The sequence below is a fragment of the Pan troglodytes genome, chromosome 9, assembly GCF_028858775.2.
Source record: "Pan troglodytes isolate AG18354 chromosome 9, NHGRI_mPanTro3-v2.0_pri, whole genome shotgun sequence".
NCBI classification, from domain to species: domain Eukaryota; kingdom Metazoa; phylum Chordata; class Mammalia; order Primates; family Hominidae; genus Pan; species Pan troglodytes.
The window spans coordinates 113,233,641-113,245,868 of NC_072407.2; the positions used below are offsets into that span (position 1 = coordinate 113,233,641).

At 40.9% G+C, this 12,228-nt stretch overlaps 1 protein-coding gene across 1 annotated transcript in view; it reads left to right on the forward strand.

Annotated features, from left to right (window-relative positions):
- Positions 1-485: 485 nt before the first annotated feature.
- POU2AF2 (POU class 2 homeobox associating factor 2) overlaps positions 486-12,228 on the forward strand; it is a 30,264-nt gene continuing 18,521 nt past the window's right edge. Inside the window, exon 1 of the mRNA XM_001138725.4 lies at positions 486-679. The gene's annotated coding sequence lies outside the window, so the exon portion shown is untranslated. The remainder of the gene's footprint in view (positions 680-12,228) is intronic.

Here is a 12,228-nt window from a genome sequence, read left to right on the forward strand (position 1 = left end):
TATTTCGAAGCAGTAACTCCTCATGTTGAATCACCGATTTTCAAAAACAAAACATTTATTTAGTGCAGTAAACCAATAACAAACAACTTTCTTCTTAGGAACGTAATCTTCTTAAAACTCCTGCTGACCTGCTCACTCCCATCAGGTATAATAGGGCAGGAATACTGTTATGCTGTAACCTGAATCATACAAATCTAACTTCTACCTCATGTATTTAGAAGCATCATTTCAAGTTGCATCCAATCCTTGGACTTGTGATTAAAGCATAATTTGTAAACCTTGCCAGAGTAAATCTTGACAAGTCAGAGTACAAGGAAGGGACTTTGAAGAGCTGTTGTGTAGATGATGGAACAGTGTTTCTGTCACTTAGTAGAGCTTAGATGAGTCTCTATCAAAGATCAGGAGACACGGCTCTATTGAAGCTGCTCTATCAAAGCCACTTCAAATCCAGGAATTCTATCGTTCTATCAAGAAAATGACATCACAATGATCAGCCCCTAAACATGTCCTTTGGGAGCTTAACCTAATGATTCCATCCACATTCATTGTGACTATTCCATTTGCTTAAGTCCCAGGAGACTACAGCAAACGAGTGTATCAAGGAGTGAGAGTGAAGCATACAGTCAAAGATCTCCTGGCAGAAAAACGATCCGGGCAGACAAGTAACTCAAGACTTAATGTAAGTCCCAATTTAATATATTCTGAGGTGCTTGCAGGTTCTCTCTCCTCTCCCTTTATCCACACACCAATCCCCCACTTCCTGGGTCTGATATTCTCAAAACAAAGCCTTCCTTTAACTGGCATGCAGTATAGAATTATTCTGTGACAGACAATCTTTCTCTCACTTAGTGGTGCCAGCATTTACACCTTAACTTACACTCCCTCTACTTCAATCTCATCCTAGTCTATTTAACGCTGGTTTTCATGCCCTTTTTGAAAGAGTTTTCATGTCTTTGTTCATCTGCTATTGACTATATGCCCTTGGAAACAGAATTCCTATTCCCTCATAACTGGATGTCACGTAAATCACATAAATCACAGTCAATAAATGCTGGTGCTCCTTCTGACTGAGGAGCCTGGTGGAGTGGAGGAACACCAGTAGAGAGGGGCCCTGGCCCTTGCCGGGAACCAGTCATGTGGCCCTGGGAAAGTCATTTTACTCTTCTGGACCCAATATGAAATGAGTTAGGCAAAATGACCTCCGGGGTCCCTTCCAGCTATAAATATCTCTAATCATGGCACGTCTGTTAGCAGCCAGCAGGCGCGCCAGGAGCTCTGTGATCTTACTGGCTGGCTACTGTAGTTCATGGCAATTAAAAGATGGTGTGTCCTGACTTTTTCATTTCCCCAAGCCATGGATTACCAAGGGTTTGGTTGGTGGGAATAATACTCACCTTCATCCACATAATTGTTACTCTAAACCCAACAGAGATAACTTAAAAAAAATCTTCTCTGTAACATGCAAAATCAGATTTTAAAATCCTAGTAGGAGACGTTCTGAGTCTAAAATCTTTATCTGCCATCCATGTCTTTATAAATAGTTCTACTGTATACCCCAAATGTTTAAGTAGTTGCACCAGATCTCCAGAAATGATTCTAAAATGGCAATATCATTTGGTTACCAAGATCAACATATAAACACCTATTCTATCAAGTAAAATATAATCACATGAATGTCAGGCATCTGTTGGCACCTGCTGGGTGCAGAGCATGAGAGCAGATGAACAGAAATAAATGAGACAACCACGTCCAGTACCTAGTGCAGGGGCTGATACACAGCAGGTACTGGTTCTTCCGGCATGTATGCTGAGAATGTTGGCACCATGTTCAACTCTGCTCCAAAATCAAACTCCTGAGACATATTTCAAATGAACGTTCAATTTCCTCCCACCCAAGAACACCTTTAATTGCATATTTTATGTTATCTTTTTTTTTTTTTTTTTTTGAGACGGAGTCTCGCACTGTTGCCCAGGCTGGTGTGCAGTGGCGCGATCTCGGCTCACTGCAACTGCCACCTCCCAGGTTCAAGCGATTCTCCTGTCTCAGCCTCCCAAGTAGCTGGGATTACAGGCGCCTGCCACCACGCCCCACTAATTTTGTTTTTTTGTATTTTTAGTAGAGAAGGGGTTCCACTATGTTGGCCAGGCTGGTATCAAACTCCTGACCTCATGATCCACCTGCCTCGGCCTCTCAGAGTGCTGGGATTACAGGCGTGACCCACCGTGCCCAGCCGTTATCCTTTCTTTTAAACCACCACCTCTCTTCTAGTTAAACAAATGGAGCTTATCTGCTACAGAGAAGTCTGAATAATTGGCTCCTTGTCTGCTCCTAGTTCAGTGCTTCTCACAGTGCCTGCTCAGAATTACCTGGGGTGTGTGATAAAAATATCAATACAGCAGGGCACAGTATCTCATGACTGTAATCCCAGCACTTTGGGAGATTGAGGCAGGCAGATCACTTGAGGCCAGGAGTTCCAGACCAGCCTGGCCAACATGGGGAAACCACATCTCTACTAAAAATACAGAAATTAGCCGGGTGTAGTGGCTCGTGCCTGTAATGTCAGCTACTCAGGAGGCTGAAGTGGGAGGATCATTTGAACCTGGGAGGCAGAGGTTGCAGTGATCTGAGTTCGTGACACTGCACTCCAGCCTGGGCAACACAGTGAGACTCTGTCTCAAAAAATAGTAATAATAATAAAAATAAAATATCAATCCAAATCTAGTCTCTTGAGAGAGAGAGAGAAGGAATTCAGAATCTACTTAAAATGAACCACAGCTTCAAGTGGAAGTCACGCGGGTTGCTTGACCACAGTAACTGCAACTAACATGAGACAGCAACTAAATTATGAATGTTGATGAAAGTTTCAGGCAAACTATCAACTGGAAAGGCAAGAGTTGCACATAAGGGTAATATCCATTGTCAGGGAATAAACATGGTGTCTGCCCAGGGTGAATGAGTGTGTAACTCACACCTTGTATCATTATCAATGCCTATATACAAATGATAAGGCACTATACCAGAGTTATAGAAAAAGAAAAGTTACATTAAAGGGCATGAAGGCATATATCCAAATGGCGGACATACTTTTTTCTTTAAAATTTACCTAATATGACTTCTTGCTCAAGATCTGTGACTATCAAGTCACGGATTTTGTTTCTTTTCTTTATTTTTTGGTGAGTTTTTACTTTTTATAAAATGAGACAATGTAGACATAATTAATTATAAGCCATATTATTTTATTTCATTTTAAAATACAGATCCCTGGACCTGTCCCATGTCTACTATTATTGGGTTGGAGCCAAGGCATGGTCATTGTGTCATTTTTTTTACAAGCTCCTTGGATGGTGCCTTTGCACATCATTGTTTGAGAACTTTGCCATAGAATAAAGAGCAAGTGTCTAAGCCTCACATGTCACAGCCAAGGTTTTTATCTCTCTTCAGATAAGAACTTGCTGAGCTCTTGCTATTGACCCAGTGACAGTGGGTCTCTTATGGAGAAAGTGGATACAAGAAACACATGTAATATATAGTTTGTGCCATTGGACACCAAATAACCTGGTGAAAAGAAAAAATACTTACATATTTGAAAAATACAAGAACTTAGCAACCAAGCCCTAGACTGAATACTGAAGACAAAAGACCAGGCAGCATAGTCATGTAATATGAAGACTATAATAACATTTATGTAAGGACAGTTTAAAGGGCACTTTCTCATGTGTTGTTTCATTTGATAGACACACTAACCCTGAGATTGATATTTACAGTTTCCCAGTTTACAGATGAGTGCATTGAGAACAAGAGAAGGGAAGTAATTATTTCAAAGCTGCACAGTTTACAAGTAGCAGATGACTCCTAATTCCACATTCCTTTTTTTTTTTTTTTTTTTTTTGTCTGAGACAGAATCTGGTTCTGTCGGCCAGGCTGGAGTGCAGTGGCACAATCTCGGCTCACTGCAACCTCTGCCTCCCGGGCTCAAGCAATTCTCCTGCCTCGGCCTCCCGATTAGCTGGGATTACAGGTGTGTGCCACCATGCCTGGCTAATTTTTGTATTTTTAGTAGAGACGGGGTTTCACCATGTTGGCCAGACTGGTCTTGAACTCCTGACCTCAGGTAATCCACCCACCTCGGCCCCCCAAAGTGCTGGGATTACAGGCGTGAGCCACCGTGCCCAGCCCACATTCCATATTTAAAGGGAATGGCCAAAGGGGACTAGAATAGAATAATCGCTGATACACGCAAACAAAGGGGTTTTTTAAAAAGAAATATACCACGTAGAGATAACTTCTAGAACAAAAAAAGTACGCACCGGTTCTAACCATGGTAGCTATTCTCAGGCATCAAGTGCATAGATGATATGAACTCATCTTTAACTTCCTGTCCCCATCATATTACCCAGCATCTCAACACTAGTATCTTACGCTCATCCTCACTTCACTGACTTTTTGAATTCAGATAATTAAATGCATAAAGTCCCAAAATGCGGTTATTTGGACTTTAGACATTTGCATGAATTGCCCTTACTGTCCACCTACTGATGTTTCATCCTCTCAACCACTACTCTAGAATATCTGTAAATCTCAAGGATATCATATGCATTAGTCATTGACTCTTGAGGACCTATTTCTGTCCCTGTTGCAAATGCAATCCAATAAGAAAGAATCATGGACCATCATGTTATGGGAGACACTGTGGGGCTCTGATTTGGTGGCTCATACTGAGACCACCTCCCCTTTTTCATACCAATGCACTAGGACACAATGATTCTCATATATCGAGTAAGTTCAGTTAGAGAAGTCATTCATTAGACATGCTCAAAATTTGCAGCTGACAGCATGAGTAATGACCAGTCAGAGGCCCTACCATGTGGTTTACCATAAATGCATTGTAATAGGTTAAAAAAAAAATGGAGCCCCAAAGATCCCATGCCAAATCCCTGGGACCGGTGAGTTCTGCTTTAGACGGCAGAATTTGTGGTTAAGTGAAGTATCTTTAGAAGAGGCCCTTACCTGGCATTATTTAGGTGAGTTCTCAGTATAATCACATGTATCCACAAGTATCCTCCCTCACAAGGGGGAGTTTTGAGAGAGAAACACACACACCGGGGAGAAGATACACAAAAGAGGAGGAGGCAATGTGACCACTTAAGCAGAGATTGGAGTGATGAGGCCACAGTCAAGGAATATCTACCAGTAGCCACCAGAAGCTTGAAAAAGCAAAGGCAAATTCGCCCCTAGAGTCTGGAGGGCACACAGCCCTGCCAACACCTTGATTTTGGACTTCTGGCCTCCAGAATTATGAGAGAATCAATGTTGCTAGTTTTAACCCACCCTGTTTGTGATAATTTGTTACAGCCATCCTAGAAAACTAATACTCACATATTCTGCATATTCTGAAAACTATGTCTCCCCCTGGATAGGCATACTTCAGGAAGTATCTATTGGATGCCCAAATTGCTGCTCTTTTATTTGTGACGACACTGATAAATTTACACAAGACTCTGTTGATCCATCTTTACCACAGCTTCCCTCGTGAACATCTGTTTTTGATACCATGAAATGTTTTTCACATCTTTGCAGTAGGAACAAGAAAAAATATCCCTTGCATCAAAAGAGACTTTTACCAAAGACTAGAAATTAAAACCACTTCTATACATTTTAGCTACAATTCTGTGGTTTCACAACTATTGCTATGTATGTCTATTTTTAAATAATGGTTTTTCTTTTTTCTTTCTTGAATTTTTCTGTTATTCTTTACCACACTACTAGATCTTCTACCAAGATATATAAATGTGAGCCATTCACCACCATCTAGTACCAAATAAACACACATAATTAAGTTCTGATTGCTGCATTTTTTCAACTACACTATTTCAATTGAGTTCTATAAAAGCTAAACATCGAATTATTTTCAAGTAACATCATAAAATTCAATAACCTCTTTATTATATGTAGAAAAAAAGCAATAAACCTAATAGTCACAATTTTTCAGTTTTGTTTTGAAACTTGGTGAGTGATTTTCAGACCATTGTTCCTTTTAATCAAGTTTTTCTTAAGCTATCTTATGGATTTATTTAAAATTGTTGAATATACATCAGCTGACATGAGGGGGAAAAAATGTAAAACTTGCTGTGTAGGAAAAGGAAATCAGCTTGGAATTGAAACTGTTGGGGAGTTGGGGAAGTGTCATGTAGTGTAGGGGAGGCTAAGATTGAGCCTAGGAATCAGGGTTTGATGTTCAGTTTATTTGTTGATTTATGAACAAAGTAACAGCTCTTTTGCTCGGCTCATTCATCAAAATGCTATGCCAGGAACAGTAAGAAAATAGACATGAAAATTCCTTCAAGTTAATATCCTACATAAACCTAAGGAAAAATAAATGAAGATTTCTGGCTCTGTTTTTAGAAGGTCTGAATTGAGTAAAATGTTAAAGAGAAATATCCCAAGTGAGAAATGTATTTAGATAATAACAGCCTTGATTTTTACATGCTCTACATATAGAGACCAAAAGTGAACTATTTCCACATAGCGTGATTCTTGCATGCCAATCTCAAGTGTTTGCTTTTCAAATCAGTATTACTTACAGTTATTTTCTTTCTGTACATTATCCTAAATTCTTACATTGAAATTATTTCGCTGCTAAAATCTCTACATCAAGGGCATACAGAATCAGGCAATATTGTCAGCTGGGTTTCTTGGTTAATAATCTTTCCTAATTATTTTGGAGGGTTAATATTACAGCAACGGATAGAAGTATGACAATAGTACGTATTTGATGGGAAATTTTGGGGGAACAGAAGGTGAATAGGCACCATTTGGTGTGTTTATGACATAGAGCAATTGCCATAAAGTTGGGCAGACTTTAACTGTAGAACAGATGTGCATTGTCTATCTTAGTCCCTAAAACCGCCTGTCCTTCCAGCAGGACTGCTAGTTGGACGTTCGTTTAGTTACACATTCAGCTGCTGCTTTGCTATACCAATTGTGCACAATTCAGTTACCACAAGTGTAAACATCGTGACATCTAGATCTGTGATTTGCATTTGGATTTCTTGTGAAGTATTAGAAGGAAAAAATACATGCAATTGGAAGCTGTATATTCTATCATCTCAAAGTTTCTTTGATTTCCATGAAACTTTGGGTAACACATCTCTCCTCCACCAAAAGAGAAGCTGCTCCTTCTTTCGTCTGTTTGAACCCCTCCTTCTGGCTACAAATGGTCTTGGGTAATTCCCTTCTCTTCTCTGAGCCTCAGTGTCCCTGTCCATAAAAGCAGAGAGTTGGGCCATGCGTCTAAGATTTCTCTAGTTTCTGTGCTTATTTTTTTCAGATAAATTTTACTCTGTATAACTGATGTTTGCAACATGACCTTATGGGATACATATATATAGTAAAATTTCCACTATAGTGAAGCAAATTAATATATCTCCTATCTCATCAGCCTTGATTTATATATACTGTACAAGTACAGACCAAAATTTAACTATTCCAAGTGGTCTGTTTTTTTTCATTCCAACCTCAAGTGTTTGCTTTTCAAATCATTATTACTTACTGATACTTAGTTACTTTTTGTGGCAAAAGCTGCTAAAATCTACTTATTTAACAAAAATCCCTAACACAATTCAACTTTATTAACTATAGCCCTCATGTTGTATGTTGTATGTCTAGACTTGTTCATCCTACATATCAGCTACTTTGTAGATTCTGAGCTACATCCCAGTATTCACTTTTAAGACTTAAATTTTTTAATGTTTATTGCATTTATTTATCTTTGTTATTTTCATTATTTATACTTCAAATATTTCCATTTCTTTAAATATTTAAATCCTAATCTCATTGTTTAGGATTTAAAATAGACCTGAGTCTCAGACAACTAGCTCTTACCCAATTTGAAGCACCATTGAGCTGATGTTTCAGATTACTCTGTTGTCTGGGAACCTACAACACTCAGGTTTACTGAAGTTCTCTTTTTTTTTTTTTTTTAGACGGAGTCTTACTCTGTCATCCAGGCTGGAGTGCAGTGGCATGACCTTTGCTCACTGCAACCTCCACATCCTGGGTTCAAGTGATTCTTCTGCCTCAGCCTCCTGAGTAGCTGGGAATAAAGGCGAGTGCCACCACGCCCAGCTAATTTTTCTATTTTTAGTAGAGACCATATTGGCCAGGCTGGTCTTGAACTCCTGACCTCGTGATCTGCCTACCTCGGCCTCCCAAAGTGCTGGGATTACAGGCGTGAGCCACTGTGCCCAGCCTGAAGTTCATATTCTAAGACATAGAAAACACAGCATAGCGAAGAGTTTGGGCTCTAGATCCAGATGACCTGAATTCAAATCCCACCTCTGCCATTTGCCAACTGTGTGGTAACAGTAAAGTTACTTAATCTTGCTGCTAAAGGAAGATAATAACATCTACCTTGCAAGGTTATCATAAGGATTACATTTAATATTTGCCAAGGGCTTGGCACATGGTAGGTGCTCAATCAATGCCATTGCTATTAAACACTCAACTGCATGTGAGGAGTGATGTTTGTTAGAATTCAAAACAATATAAGAAATTCATTGCCCTTAAGAAATGTACTGCTCAGTTGTGGGGTAAGAAATTATAAGTGATTAAAAATAAAAAGATGGCTTTGCTCCAAGTGCCAAAAGAGTTGAGTGTGACCATCAGTAAACATGAGGGAGGTTCAGAGGAGGGAAAGCAAAGCATGAAGCAGGTAGGTAGAAAAAGACTTCTTGGGCGGGGTACAGTGGCTCATGTCTGTAATCCCAGCACTTTGGGAGGCCGAGGTGGGCAGATCTCTTGAGGTCAGGAGTTTGACACCAGCCTGGCCAACGTGGTGAAACCCCATCTCTACTAAAAATACAAAAATTAGCCTGGCATGGTGGTGTGCACCTGTAATCCCAGCTACTCAGGAGGCTGAGGCACAAGAATTGCTTGAACCCGGGAGGCGGAGGTTGCAGTGAGGCGAGATTGCACCACTGCACTGCAGACTGGGTGACAGAGCAAGACTCACGAAAGAAAGAAAGAAAGAAAGAAAGAAAGAAAGAAAGAAAGAAAGAAAGAAAGAAAGAAAGAGAAAGAAAGAGAAAGACAGAAAGAAGAAAGAAAGAGATGAAAGAAAGAGAAAGAAAGAAAGAAAGAGGGAGGGAGGAAGGAAGGAGAGAGAAAGACAGAGAAAGAAAGAAGAAGAAGAGAAAGAAAGAAAGGGAAAGAAAGGAAGGAGGGAGGGAAGAGACAGGAAGGAAGGAAGGAGATGAAGGAAGGAAGGGAGGGAAGGGAAAGAGACAAAGAAAGGGAAAGAAAGAAAGAGAGGAAGGAAGGAAGGAAGGAAAAGAAAAGAGACAGAAGGAAGGAAGGAAGGAAAAGAAAGAGAAAGAAAGAAGAAAGAAAGAGGGAGGGAGGGAGAGGAAGGAAGGAAGGAAGGAAGAAAGGAAGGGAGGGAAGGAAAGAGAAAAAGACTTCTTGGAGGAAAGCGTGCCACGAGCTAAGCTTTGAAGGAAGAAGATGACCCAGGTGAGCAGTGAGCAGGAGTAGAATCCAAGCAGAACACACGAAAGGGGCAAAGGCACAGGGGAAAGGAAGCAATTCCCTGTGACGTGCAGCGGATGAACCAATTTTGTCTGCAGCATAGAGAAGTGAAAGAGAAGGTTGGGAGGCCTGCACAATCCTTCAAAATTCAGTTCTCATCTTGCCTGTTAAGGTCTCCCAGACACTCCCCTCTGCTCCCAAAGCCTCCAGAATATTTTTCTGCTAAAATATTCTTACATTGCACTGTCACTTCTTGTTTTCTTAAATCTGTCCCTCAACTGGCTAACATCTTGCCATTTCTGTTTGTTCCTTTCGGAGCCTCCAGCCCAGGAAGAATAACAGTGTGGTAAAGTGATTAAGTGCCTGAATATCAGAGTCAGACAGACCAAGGTTCTGACTCGTGTGTGTGAAATTGATCTCACTTCTCTGGGCCTCAGTTTCCTCCTATGTAAATGGGAACGGTGATAGCTACCATGGAAGGTGTTGTGAAAGTGAAATTTGATAATGTCTACAAAGCACCTGGTATAGCATATGGCATGCTGTAAATGCTCAGCAAATGGCAGCTTTTATGGTTTTTACAATATCTGGTACATAGCGGTACTTGATAAATGTCTCAGCAAAGGTGTGCCACACTAAGGTAGATAGGCACTGGATTATAGGGAGCTCTGGATAGCAGCCTTGAAAGTTAGATCCTCCTGTCAACACTACTATTAATTTTAATATAATATACATCAGTGAAACCATTAGAAAGGCTACTGGGTAACTTTTGTAGGTTTGAAAACTTTATTCCTAGGAATAAATTTTAAAAAAAAACAGTGGAAGCTGTAGTTACCCACAGGCTGATTGAGCTATACCACTGTCCTCCATTCTTCCAGTCTAGATGGCTAGAGTTGAAACTCCAACCTGGTGCATTTCATTAAGATAATTTCAACTGCTCCCATTCTGTAGTACTAAATATCCAAAAACTCAATCAGTTTAGGATAACAAACCTATAATTATACTTATCCATCACGAACTGCCAATTTAAAAAAAAAACAGCTTCAAATGACAAGAAGAAAGAAATAAAAGTCTGAATATTTTGATCAGGATCTGCCACCAATTTGCTGACCTAACAAGTGATGTGACTTTCTGAAGCCTGCATTTCCTGAATTTAAAAAATCTTCGGAGGGATGCAGATGGGAGAGGGTCAGCATTCAGTGTTCTCCGTGTGTTTCCCCCGCTGGGTGCAGCTGTTTCTCCTCCTGACTCAGTAGATTTTCCCAGACCTCAGAACGTGTCCCACCCACTGGCACCCCTACCCCCAACATCCAAGGCCAAGCTGAACCCCCTCTGTAATCTGAAAAAGATAAATTCCCTTTTCTCTGGTTCAACTAGAGTTTTGCAATCTGAGTTAGCCAGGAATATAGGGAATAGAAAAGACACATAAAGCAGAAGAATGATTATGTAGCCTCCAAAAGTTCTGATGCTAACGTTAATATTGGGTCAAAGATGGGCATGGGGGTACAATTGAGTTGACGTTTAGACCTGAGTCCCCTTCCCACCTGTTCAGTTCTCTCTGGGATAAATAGTAATGAATAATAACAATAATTATCACTTACCACTGGGCTCTGAAATAGGAAATTTACAAATAATTTCATTTATCTATTTTAAAATATATTTCATTTATCAACACAAGCACGACAGCTTTCAGAGGGTGGTACCCATATGTTTTTGAGATCAGAAAAATAAGAATCAGGTTGAAAGTAGTGAGGCTTAGATTTGGAACTAGGTTTGTGGGACTCCAGGTCTTCACTTCACCCACCCTATTGCCCTCTTACATTATGATTCCAGCCCAAGGATGGGTGAGCTTTGGAGTGGTCACTCTGCTTCAGGCCCTCCTGCTCAGCTCTCATGTCACCCTCCAGATTTCGTGTGTGATGGGTGGCCCCAATTATGACTTTTGCTCCCTCTCGGGAACACATTTGTCTCCCCAATCAGCCCCACAGTGTGCCTGTAGACTGTTCAAGAGATGATGCCACACCCAGCCCAAACCAGTACCAGGACCTTCCTTTCCTGTGATACTCAGACATCTTAGAAGACACTGGACCCAAGTTTTCAATTTCCTTATAGAATTTATCTCCAGTTCTATCCCAGAACCTGCTTTCTGTCCCAGAAACAGCTGCATCCAGTGGGGGGAATATATGGAGAACACTGAATAGAGTCCCTCTTGGTCATTCTCCACCACTCCTGGACCCCCTGGCCTCGTGGGGCTCTATGTGGCACCTGGCCCTCTCTGTATGAGAGGAAATCGCTTCCTGAACCGTAGTCAGAGTGTGCCGTCCTGACCTTGCAGAAGCCTCTTTTCTGTTCTCTAGAGACCTCTGGGGCCTACTCACATGACCCATTTCTCTCTGAGCTTTTCTTCTTACCTGAAGCTTACTCCCCTGGCATGTCTTTGGATTTATTTTCTGAATATCGGCAAGTTATTTGAGAGGCTGGCATCCATGGCTCACTCATGGGACTGGATGCAGAATGCCACTTCTTCCACTTTAGAAGGCAGAGACAGTATCAGCCCCCTTTCGAGGTCTGGAAGAGATTCCTGAGCCCAGTGAAACATAGAGTTTACCAGATCAATTGACCTGCTGTCTCTGGTGACCCACCCCTTCAATGCTCTCCCAGCCCCCGTGGTGTCTGGAATTCTCTCATAGTTGTACACACTATGGA